The sequence below is a fragment of the Coenobita brevimanus genome, chromosome 57, assembly GCF_032717465.1.
Source record: "Coenobita brevimanus isolate Jiangsu-jjx chromosome 57, ASM3271746v2, whole genome shotgun sequence".
NCBI lineage: Eukaryota > Metazoa > Arthropoda > Malacostraca > Decapoda > Coenobitidae > Coenobita > Coenobita brevimanus.
In genome coordinates this window covers 48,726,697-48,740,143 of record NC_137010.1, presented here as the reverse complement: position 1 = coordinate 48,740,143, position 13,447 = coordinate 48,726,697, and the positions used below count along the sequence as shown (strand labels likewise).

Sequence of the window (13,447 nt, the reverse complement as noted above, 5' to 3'; positions counted from 1 at the left end):
CATGACAAAAATACATATACAGAGATGAAACAGACAATATATATATATATATATATATATATATATATATATATATATATATATATTATAAATACCTATATATATATATATATATTATAAATACCTATATATATGTATTTATATATATATATATATATATATATATATATTATAAATACCTGTACTGTATCAATCTATGTACAGTTGGAGAAATTTCCGCGCGGGACACTGTGTAGATGGCAGCAGCAGCGACAGACAGAAATGATCTGGTAACAGTGCTGGGGGTGAAGCAGGGGGTGGGAGTTGCGGGGAAGGTGAGTGATGGGGGAGAGGAGGGGTGGTGGGGGGGGTAGGCGTGTGTTAAGGAGAGGTTATTAAGTAGCTATTAATTGTCAAGAAACTCTGCGTAGATAATAATTCCAATACGATTTTTCTGTTACTAATAAAAGGTAGTGGCAACAGGCTGCTAATGATGGAATAAGTTCAATACCTAAGCAAACAGATATCGCCAATACGTAACCTTATCTTTCGCCTACGTCATTCCGTCCCCTCATATCGGAAAGCTTTCTACTGTTACCGAGAATTTACAAATATTTAGAAATGAATTCAGCTGCTTCTCATGCAAGTTGCTTAACAAAGATAATGTAACTTTTATTGCAACTTGTACTGAATACCGAATCTAACATCCTGTAATAGTCCATTTTATAGCTGTATAAGTCAACTACTGTTAACACCGGACGCTGGCAGAATAAGGAAAATACATCCTTTAGACTGACGGCGTAATGGTATCATTTCATAGTCGTATAGCTATTTACCATGCATACTTATGGATGAGCGTGGCCTTCATACCAGACTATACATTTAGGCATACTCCAGTCAACACTATCTCAGGACCAATATCTCATATTTTAATAGGCCTATATAATTTTATGCTTATGTGCACACGTGCGTGATTATATGAGTATTAAACGTGCATAATCTCTCTCTCTACTCTATCTCTGACACGTTGTTGTTGTTGTTATTGATTCTCTCCTCATTCGAGGAGACCGGGCCTTGCTGTAGCCCGGTTGGTGGTGGTTGTCTTGAGTAAGGTAAGGGGGGAAGACAGGGCCTGGGGAATGCCCAGCACACACGCCCTGTCTCCTGGCTGAGTTGCGGTGTGTGTGGAACTCTCTGACACATGCAGATTACGTTATATACAGTCACACTGGTAACCTTTCTGTTGGCAGGAATAAGATCCAATCGGTCTATTTTTCTGTTGTCATCTAAAGTGAATACGGACATAATGTCAGTATTCAAGATGGTGATATATTTAACAAAACATACGACACACACAAAGTTATCAGCACTATGTAAGACTTGCATTGCTAGAAACTGTGCATGCACCTAACGTTTTACGAAATTTTTGTAATGTAATATTTACAAATGTGCTGGCAGCAGCAGTCGCACCGTCCACACAATTATTGTTTAAACCACACACACACACACACACACACACACACACACACACACACACACACACACACACACACACACAAAACTGGAGTAGTGGTAATGCTTTCGCCTGTCATCTAGTAAGACGGGGGTTCGTGCCGGATAGGGTGCGAAAAGTTTCAAGAACGACGTGGGAGGTTACTGTTCCTCTTGCGGGAGGGAATGGTTGTGTGCGTGTGTGAAGGTCACAGCCTTGCCCTTGATCGGACTATATGAGCTCTCAGCTATCTTCCTGGAGGGTAATGAGCCGACGATAACGCCAATCATGTTATCCTGACCGACCCGGCGAATTACACACACTCACCCCAGCGCATTAAATTTTGGCAGGCAGTTCTCGTCTCCGCTCACTCCTTCCACACACGCTAAGAGATAATATCACATACTTACTGTCTCATACAACTCACAGTTGAGGACAATATAGCTGAATAATAATTCTTTCTGGGAATTAGTTCGAAGGAAGGACTTATTTGCCCCACTACAGTTAAAATCAGTGTTTTTCAACCCAACTTTTCTATTCTACTGAGTTTCTGACAAACTTCATGCATGAGTCTAGTACAACGGGCTCTAATATTTGTCTGGATAGACAAATATTATTAACTGAACCAAGAGCAAAAAACGTCACTAATTGAACGTGTCAATACGAATGACTACGTTGGGTTAGCACTCGGTTGGCTATGTTCTTGTAAACCAGTGTATTCCAAACTAGGGAATAAGCCTCCCTTTGGGGTTGTGAGGTAGATGGTGGAATGACCGGAAGCCATCTTCCAAAAGTTGCAATTATATTGCTGTATGGCGCAGAAGCCTGGGTGTTGAGGAAGAATGAAGAGAAACAACAGGAGCGGACAGAGATGAGGATGCTGCGATGGCTGATGGGAGTGTCACAGAGAAAGGAGGAGGAATGATGACATCAGAGCAGAGGCAGGAGTTGTGTCAGTTGTGGAGAAGGCAAGAGAGGCACGTTTGAGGTGGTATGGGCATGTGACCAGGATGGAGGAAGTTGATCCTGAGAAGGTGGAATGGAGAAGTCAGGTGGAAGTGATAAGAACGAGGGGCAGACAAAGGATTAGGTGGAGAGATGGAACTGAGAAAGAAATGAGGCAGTTAGGCCCGGAGGAAGAGGATGCAGCGGACAGAAGTAACTGACGACAACATAAGAGAGACCGGCCCCACTAGGGACTAAAGCAACGATATATATATATATATATATATATATATATATATATATATATATATATATATATATATATATATATATATATATATATTAGTCCCAGGCCATGCATGCGTCTCAGACTGTGGTGAGTCAAGTGGTGATACACGAATCCATCTCATTCAGCTGCTGTCTACTGACCATCATGTCACGGCCTTCCCAACCACAGCCAGTTAAGCAGTATATAATTCACTATGATCTGATGGATATTATGACTTTAAATATTATTACAGGTTGAAGAAGTTATAATACCCAGGAAATTTCAAAGAATATGCCGTATAAATAAGCAAAAAATTAGGACTATCCACTTACGCTCACAAAAGAATATGCATTCGCATATGCACATATGCAAATGCATGATTATCCTAAGCTTACTTATGAGTCTCTGTGAGATAAACTAAGAGAGTTTGACAGCGAGAGACCCAGTATTACACACTGCACAACACACACACACACGCAGACGCTATTGACTGACCTGAAAAGGTCTAGGTCTGGCTTATGCTTAAATTAGTTTGTGACAAGCAGCCAGCTTGTGCTTACGATTTAGGAAATATATCAAATTCACATTGACAGCTAACAAAGAAGCATTTGTCTTAAGATATGACATACTGTAATGCCTTTGGGGGTAATAATTACTAATGGCTGACTTAAACAACGAAGAAATGGAATATTATATATACTTTATTTTCCATACACTACATGTCTACGTTACAATTAAGAATGTATGATCAACTTTCTGAGACGTATCTGAGGTAAACGTCTGATACTAGTCTGTGTTACAATAGGGATGTTATAGATACCGAAGGGGTACGAGTCATTATATGAGGTTACGTGTTGGTGATGTCTGTGTTTATATCAGCCTTGCATGATCACTGTACAGACCATTTTTCACCATGTCATGAACCATCATTTTACAGCTTTTTGCTACTTCGTGTGCTCCCCTATCATAAAAACACATTCATTTAAAATCAAAGCAAATTATGTTACGACATTAAATGGCTACTACGCCTCTCCCCAACACTTCGGTACCCCTACTCCCATCCTTCCCGACACACAGCTACTCCCACTACACCCCATCCATTACGCCCCTCCCCTCCCACCACACAGCTACCCCTACTACCCCCCCACTCACTCACCTACCCCTCACGTCCCACCCCTCCTTTACCCCCAACACTGTTACCAGATCAAATTATTTGCCGCTCCTGCTGCCTTCTACGCGGTGTCCCAGGCGGAAATTTCTCCAACTGTACAGTGGATCTCAAAAGTATCGGTGCACAGGGGGTGCGATGCCTACCGAAAAGGTTCGAACAACTGCTGACATTACCAACGTCTCATTGTGTATCATGAGTGTCTGTCTATATAAACATTACATTTGCTATATGTTTGCGAGAGGATATTGCCAATTGGCGATATATAACACCTCCCGACATCAGGACTACCAACGTGTGGTAAGTCGGATACTATTATTTCGGTGACCTTCGTTCAGTGGTCCCAAATGTTTCACGCATGTTGTGCACCGATACTTTTGTGACTCAGGGTACCTCTCTATCTATATATACAGTATACACCAGTACTATATATATATATATATATATATATATATATATATATATATATATATATATATATATATATATATATATATATATACAGTACATGAAAGAAGTGCAGACGTGAGCCATAATTTCAGCTCTCCCTGTACCCCCCGCACTGGCTGAAAGGAATTTTTGCCAAAGTATCACACCAAAAGCTGATCTGTCACTGGTAGTTCGATAATCTTAAACACTTCTCGAGTTGCAATACCATCGCGAACATCTCCTCTTGAACTCTAACAAAGTGAAACATTCAGTGTTCGTTCGGCGTGAAAACCTGGTTAAGTCTTCCTTCCACTGAGTGGCATAGAGTGTGATCAAAAACCATGATTCACGAGTATACATGCTAAGGAAAAGAAGGAAAGGCAAATATTGTATGGTTTCGGTACCGATGCATTGAGTGGGTTGAGAATAAGATGGAAGGAAGATATTCGATAATGCTGAGCTTGGACGGAACTGGCTCACAGTTAACAGGTCAGAGTGCAAAGAGTTTAGAAGGGCCATTGTTCTGCAACAGGTTCACGCAGGATGTCTGATGATGATGATGATGAAGATGATGATGATGATGATGATAAATGTTTCCAAGTCAAAAGTCCGAAGAGAAGGACTTAAGATCGTAGCCAAAATAACGGCGCTAGGTATTACTTATACATAGTAAGGAGCGAGGGTACATAAGAGGGAGAGACATTCACTTCCGCAACACAGCCTATGGCATGGGCCTGGCCACACTTAGGTCGTAGCTGGAGACACTCTGACGCAATTTGTCCGGTCGTGTAGGTAAAAATAAAACAAGGGTAAGAATAGCCCGTTTCACAGGACCACGTTGTGTGGAGTGTTTAAACACGCAATACGTCCGGCATGAGAAACGGAATGCCCTGAACATCTCACTGAAACGGAGTGTTCTTCTTACAGTATTTATCCAAGCCTTCACCATTTTACAGTCTGTGTCACAGGCCATGCTCTATGTGGCACAGGAGGCTTTGTTGCACGTCGTTCTTAGCGATATATTATGCATATCTCAACCTAACATTCTCCCGTATGCAATAGCTTTTTAATATTGGCATTTATTGCATCTATAACATACAAACGGGTACTGAGGGGCACTGTGTTGAATAAATCGCCAATGAAGACGTGTTACAGAATCTCGTCAATCACTTACAATATGACTCACGCACTTTTCCTGTGGCAGAATTCACAGACGTGAGGAAATCTCCTCATCGTAACCAAAGGGGTCTCCTAAGCTGAAGTAAATCGTTTGCAGGCACCAAGAATCAGACCCAGAAGACATACTGTGAGTGAGGGGATGTATGCCAGTCACATCCCTTGCTGGCCTGTTTACAATCAGAATAATGAAACATTTATATACCCATTACAGTGAGCGAACTAATGGTGATGATGATGATGATGATGGAGTAATTAGTGACGTTAATCGTGCCTCTCAAGTATTTAAGAAGCTAGAAAAATTATAGATTTGCATGCTACAATCTGAATAACAGTAAAAATGGAAGTAACTACTGAATCTGTGCAAATCTGCAAGCAGAATTTATACTCGATATTTATGGTGGGATAAAACCAGTGTACTATACTGATTACGACAGGAGATGTGGGCTTTAGTGACCACTTTATTTGTTACACCACAGATGACCTATGACAAGATATCCTCAAGCGGTGAGAATCATCATCATCATCATCATCATCATCACCAACATCACTGTTTCATGGTAGAGCAATGATTAATATGTATCTATATCTATACCTATATCTATCTATCTATATCTGCCTATCTATCCATCTATTTATCTATCTATCTATCTTGCTATCTATCTATCTATCTATCTATAATGCACCCCATAATTGTATGCATATGTACATGTATCTGTCTATCTATACCTATCTATCTGTCTACCGGTATATTTATTTATTTATTTATATTTATGCATATTACTTTCAACAAGTGATGTAGCATTATTCTGACAGAAACTTCCCACTCTGCACCTACAGTAGATGGTATTGCCTTGAGGCCGGGTGTAATATTGCATATGAAACCAGCAGCGATACACACACACACACACACACACACACACACACACACACACACACACACACACACACACAATGTACGCACAAACGCACATTTATTGAGGAAAGTGAATGATAGATCACATGTATTATTTTCACTTTCTGTTGCAAGAATACTGTACCGTACATAATGACTGCAAAAGCTACTGCACAAAGAAACAATATATGAGTATTATTTAACTGGAGGGTCATATATACATCGTTATAGGTTCAGCATATGATAAACAGCAGGCCATTAATAGGTGTTAAATTGGTGTGTGTGTGTGTGTGTGTGTGTGTGTGTGTGTGTGTGTGTGTGACATTGTGGGTGTGAGGTGTGACTGTGTTTTTTACTGTTCATTGAGTTTTCTAACGTCCTGTGTTACTCAAAAATTTTAAAAAGTTACCTCACTATTCCTTCTAAACACAAGTTCCTTCTCGTATTGCTTCTACAGGCAAGTTCCTTCTCGTTTGTCGCTTGTCTCAATGTACCGTAATTGATTTCAATGAGAAAATTATACAAGAACTATATAGAACATTATTACCTTCGCATATACGACGCGCACTAAACTTTCTCAAAATAGACCTACTTTTTTCTGTGTCTTATTCTGGGCACTCACTTGTTACGTCCATTGCCCATCTGCCAGCAGTCCTACGTGCCACATACACTGACATGACACTATTTAGGTCCATTTAACCACGCTTCCATCACTGAATACGGGATAAAGCTGTTTCATTTAGGACTGGGGTGATGGTGGTGGCGGGGATGGTTTTAGGACATCAGTGGGCCTTTTGGAATGTCAGTAAAACAGGCTTTAACGAAGCTGCATTCTTCATACTGTTCCCTGTCCTCACATGGGATCAAGCTCGCGTCCTAACAAACAGCACACATCTTTTCTGACCACCTGACCACCACTTTTCTTTGTGAGCACTCACACAGTCGCTGGCCACATGAAGTATTACGGGAACAGTTGTACTGCCGCGGACGATAAAATCCCGACTTTTTAGTCGAGCAGTTACGAAATCTTATATATTCTGAAAAAATTATGTGACTTGCCTGGGATGGCATCAGTGGGTGTCGAAAGTATTTACTCACTGGCTCGTAATATATCGTGGTCAAGTGGGTCGGTAATTATGTCCACTACAGTACGCCCTAACCCATAACTCCTTCCACACAATTCTGTTCAGGTCAGAAGAGTCCCAAGTAGTAAAGGGGATAATGAAAGCTTGTTCAAACTTTCCTGATTCGAAGTCTCACCAAAGATGAGTAAAATTGTCTAGAAGTAGCACGTATAAAACAGAGCACGTCACAGGATTTAGCTGGATTACGCAGTTTTATATTTTGTTTTTGCACCTACTGACGAGTTTATTCAGGTGAGGAGAGACATTCCGAACAGGAGAGGTCAGCTGTTATCTTCAATAACCCCTTCACTACAAAGGTCAACTGTAAGTTGAATAAAATCGTCTAGACTCGAGGCTGCAAAAATTCGATAAAAAATGTATTGGGAGTGAAGGTGTTAAGCATTTGTTGTGGCCAAGGGAGGTCATGCAGAGGCGGCAGGCGGTAACTGTTTCAGTCCCAAGACGTACGAATATTTGCTATTTTGTTCCTGTTGCTTCACACGATTTTATCCAGGTATGGGGGAGCTCATGTCGTGAAGGGGAAAATTAGGACTTTATCCAACCTCTTCAGTTCGATAAATCGTCAAAGGTAAATAAAACCCTCTGGTGGTATCATGAATAAAGCACATGACACCGTACTGAAGTGGTTAATCCAGGTTCAAATCCATGGTCGTGGCACCACACTACGTATCACCAGCACTGCCAAATACAGGTTCTCTCTAGGCACATGAAATTACCCCTGACATTAATACTCTCAGGTTCCTAAGGCACACTCTCAGGTAAATAAAATCGTCTTGTGTAAGATGGAATATAACAATAGAGTAGTCTCGATCAGAAGACAGTTATTGGTGAAATAATTAGTACTCTCAGACTCCCATACTCATATTCACTTGAACATAATCGTCCGATATTAACTATCTGGCCCTATCATGAGACTTAACAATGTAACATGGTGCAACCACTTAATCATCACAAACCTAGCCTTACCTTCACCTAACCTGAGCTAGTCTGTCCTAACCTGACCTAACCTAACCAAACCTAACTTGACGTAACCTAACCTAAACAAACCTAGTTTAAATTGAACTGACCTAACCTACCCACACCTGACAACTTACCTAGTCTAACCTTACCTTTCCTAACCTAACCTACAATAACTTTACCTAACCTTACGAAACCTAGCCTAACTTGACCTAACTTAACCTGACCTACCCTAACCAACTTTACCTTGCCTAACCTAATCTAACCTAACCAAACTTAACCTAAAACAACCTAGCCTAACCTAAACTGACCCAATCTAACCTTAACGAACTTAGCCTAAACTAATCGAATTTAACCCAACTTAGCCTAACCTGACGTGGGGAATAATACAACAAGATGGATAAGATAACATTTTAACCTCCTAAATTCAATAATGTACTTTTTGTGTTATTCTTGTTACCTAAATGCAACTGTTCTGGGTGGGGAGAGATAACAGGTTGTCAAAGGGTTAAACGTGAATTGTTTTTAACCTCATCTCTACAAACCGTCCTCCCAAAGCTTCACAAAATCGTCTGCAGGTGGCACGAAAAATACAGAATATGTAATTGTACTGAAGGGTTGGATCCTAAACGGGTGACATGAGGTGAAAGTGCGCTGGAGAATGCCTTGCCGCATAAGGAGACAGCATCTCATTACCTTTCATTTCCCAGTACATTGTTCGGCGTCTTGCCTACCATACAAGGACGCTAAAAAAAGGTAGGAAAAAGTATGTAGGCATAAATATAACAGTCAGCAGCAGGGGTCGTACAGAATTATTGCCGGTTAAGGACGCGCCCTGGTATCCTTCATAACATCTTATTTTTGCTCTTGGTCCATTAATATACTGTACTCCTGTTTATTATTTACAGATTTATACGTAGATATAAAAATATACGAATAATATACATGGGAATACTGAGATGTAAAATGTAATAAGGACCACTAACGAAGAGTAACAGAAACCTTCCGAAGGTGGCAGAATACGAGCTAATACACTATGAGTGTTTATCCTATTTGTTTTCATCCGATGGAACGGGATCACACCCACACCATTATCACCAAGTTGTGGTTGCATGAAATCGACCAGCCTCAGTATGAGGTGGGAGTGACTCATTGGTTACTTGTCAAATCGGTTTTCTAGTCTGACTACATCTGGCTATCAAATGAGCTGAAAAGGGTTATGGATCTTCGGCAGGCTAGAGCAAACGCGCTATTGTGTAACTACTGATAGAGAAACCCTTTTGGGAAATTGATGTTCTGAACCCCTAAATGGCCGGCGATGTTGAGCGACGCTGTGCCGTAAACATGCCGGTGACGTCGAATTAATGCGAGCTAAAGAAAACTGCAAACAATTACAGGAGGGCAACGAAGGTCACTGGTATGTTTATCCGACCCTTCTCCACCATCCCAAACACTAAGGCGGTCACATTTTATCGGGTGTTTTCGCCCATACGTTTACATGTTAATGGTACATGTGCAGTGAATTTTATATCTTCTCTGAATCAAGCAAATACACAGGATGGGTTTAGGAAGCTAAAAAACACATTGCCAGATATGCCACACAATTCTCTTCACATCTGTAAGAAAAAGAAATTGATTTTTGAACTGTGAAAATTAACGGTCCCACGGCCAGCCAGGGGAGCCCGCACATTTCTGACCCCAGGGCCATTGAGGGGTTAAACTGTTTTAATCATCGGACCATATTCTAGTGGCATATGAGGCTTCGTGGCACATCTTCCTTAACAACTTAGTCTGCATATTATGCCTTGACATTAATTGTGTGTTATTTACATTGCCTTAGTAATAACATAATTTCATCAATAACAGAGGACAGCATACTGAGGTCTAATGTAAGAAACCAGTGTCGCCAAATCTTCGAGACCAGAAAGGCAGCTGGGAAAGAGCAACGGTGCCGAGGTGGGTGGAGGGCAGGTGATTGACACGACTGGAGTTGACCCTGCACCAATGAACAGAATTTATACTCGTACCACATCACTACCAGGGAGTAGACTGTAACACCAGTCGAACAGGGTGGCACTTCCAAGGTGATGGAAAGATAATGGTAGGGAGAGCTGGAGCTCCCGTTTCATTAGCCCTTGGGATTAGATCCTGACTATCCCTTTTTGTTTCAGTAACACAGAGAGTAGGCCAGCATGCTCTCCAATACAAGTTCTTCTAAATGTCAACACCAAACTACATGCATATTACACACTACACTACCTATTCAAAAAGAAAAAAAAAAATGGCATCTGAATACATAACCTCGGAGTCCCTGGGAGGGGGGGAGGGGACCATTAAAGTCCCCACCATCTGGCTCTCTCCCGGTGACGACCAAGTGACATGCCTGGAACCACTGTCTGACTCATTACTTCCTCATTTCTGCAACATTCGCGGCCTTTCCTCTAACTTTCTCTCTGTTCAGCACTACCTTTCCTCTATACCTCACCATCTCTTCCTAACTGAGATTCAGCTGTCTGAGGCGACTGATGGCAAACCCATTTCTGTATCCTCCTACACTGAGCCAAAGATGGTTGCTGTGTATAGGTACACAAAGACATATCTTGCTCTCGTGTTCCTGTACTTGAATCTTCTGAATTCTCTGTTCTCTGGCTTCGGCTTTCCTCTCGTTTTCTGACTAAATATATCTGTGCTGTTTACATATCTCCTAATTCTACTGACTATGAAAAATTCTTCGACCATCTTACTTCTAATATGGAACACATTCTATCCATTTCTCCTTCCTCTGAAATCTTCATTCTAGATTTCAGTGTTCACCACCACCTTTGGCTCTCCTCTCCTTTCACTGATCCACCTCGTGCTTGTACAGCACTCTACCTATATCCCTGACTGCCTTGGAGAGAGTTCCAACATACTTGACCTCTTCCTTGAAACTAATCCTTCAGCTTAAGCTGTTAATCTTTCTTCTCCATTGGGCTCCTCTGATCACAACCTCATCACCTTAACTTGCTTTATCACTCCAGTAATGTCTGTAGACCCTCTAAAGAAGCATCAGTTATGGAACTTTGGAGCTGCTGATTGGGAGGCCCTCAGGCAGTCCTTCTCTGAGGTTTTTCTCTAGGCGTGGGGTCTTATATTCCATACCCTATGACTAATGAAAAAAAAACTTTGTTTAATTACACTTGTCCTAATCCTGTCCATAACAAGGAGAGGGCCTACAAAAGGTACCAGAGCCAATACACCCCTGAATCTCATATCTTTTATGTCTCCGCCAAGAATTATGGTAAGGCTGTTCTTCACTCTGTAAAAATAAAATCATTCATACCAAATGCTTTGACCTCTCGAACTCGAATTCTTCCTGCTCCTTCTGCCACCTTGCCAAAAACATTTCTAACAACTTTGCCTCATCATCCCTCCCTCCTCTTTTCCATTATGACGGCTCTGTAGCTGTTTCTTCTACTGATAAAGCAGAACTCTTTGCCTAGACTTTCTCCTCCATTTCCACCTTAGACAATTCGGTGTTGTGCCTCCATCACTTCCACCCTCTGACTTCCTCATGGCTGACATTAATGTTTCTTCAATGGAGGTATTTTTTGCCATCACTGGCCTCAGTAATAATACGGCATACGGACCTGGCCGGGTGCCTCCTGTTGTCCACAAGAACTGTGCTTCTGTGCTTTCACCCTGTCTAGGTAAACTCTTTTGCATTTATCTATCAACTTGCACCTTTCCTTCTTGCTGGAAGTTTGCTCTCATTCAGCCAGTCCCAAAAAAAGGCGACCATTCCCATCCCCATAACTATTGTCCAATTGCTTCAACATCCTGTGTTTCAAAAGTGTTCAAGTCTATTATTAACAAAAAAAAAAAAAAAAAAAAAAGAGCATCTTTCCTATCACAACCTTCTTTCTGATCATCAGTATGGGTTCCATCAGGGATGCTCCACTGGCGATCTTCTCACCTACCTTTCAGATTCCAGGTCATCCTCCTTTCGAGACTTTGGCGAAAGCTTTGCCATTGCACTTGACATCTCAAAGGCTTTCGATCGAGTCTGGCATAAATCTTAAATATTCAAACTGCCCTCTTACTGTTTCTATCCTATCTGTGCCTTCATCTCTAGCTTCCATTCTTGTGATTCTATAGCTGCCGTTGTGGATGGCCACCGTTCTTCTCCAGAGCTATCAGGGCTATGTTTTACCACTAACTCTCTTCCTTTCATTCATCAATGACCTTCTAAGCAGTACATCTAACGACTCATATGCCGGTGACTCCACTCTTCACCTTTCCATTCGCTTCCTGGAGCGCCCATCTCAGCAGTTACTTCAACAAACAAGGGATGAGGGTAAGGCACACCAAATGCCTGACATGGCTCATATCTCCGATTGGGGTAAAAATCATTTTGTTGTTTTTCATTCATTCATTCATTGCCAGACGCCATGTATCCCAAACGGGGTGGCCAAGGCTCAGAGTTAATTGTTTTACAGGGAGGGGCACTAATCCTCCACCAACCCCACTTGACACGTAGGGAGAACGTTATGCCAACAGCATCTGGTGTTCCCAGGCGGTCACCCATCCAAGTACTAACCAGACCCAACGTTGCTTAACTTCGCTGATCGGACGGGAAGCGGTGTACTCAACGTGGTATGGCCGTTGGCATAATAATAATATAAACTCAGTTCTTTCATCTATGAACCCGACAATCTCTTCCACAAGAGTACCCCCTAATTTTTAACAATACCCAGCTCAATCCTGCATCATCTTTGAATATACTTGGGGTTTCATTCTCTTGGGACTTATCTTGGAAAGAACATCTTACCTCTCTTGTAAAATCTGCTTCCAAGAGATTAAGTGTGCTAAGCTGCCTCTGTGCCTTCTTTCCCCCTGCACAGTTGTTGACTTTATACACAGGTTTTATTCACCCCTGTGTAGCGTACAACTATTACGTGTTGGGGAGGCTCCCCATATACAGCTCTTCTCAACCAGGTGGAGTCAAAGGCTT

The 13,447-nt window shown here is 41.6% G+C and overlaps 1 non-coding gene across 1 annotated transcript; it reads right to left on the bottom strand.

The window, feature by feature from the left end:
- Positions 1-12,984: 12,984 nt before the first annotated feature.
- On the bottom strand, positions 12,985-13,103 carry LOC145402516 (5S ribosomal RNA). The gene has a single exon (XR_013897810.1). It is a non-coding gene; the product is annotated as a 5S ribosomal RNA (ribosomal RNA).
- Between the last annotated feature and the right edge of the window lie 344 nt (positions 13,104-13,447).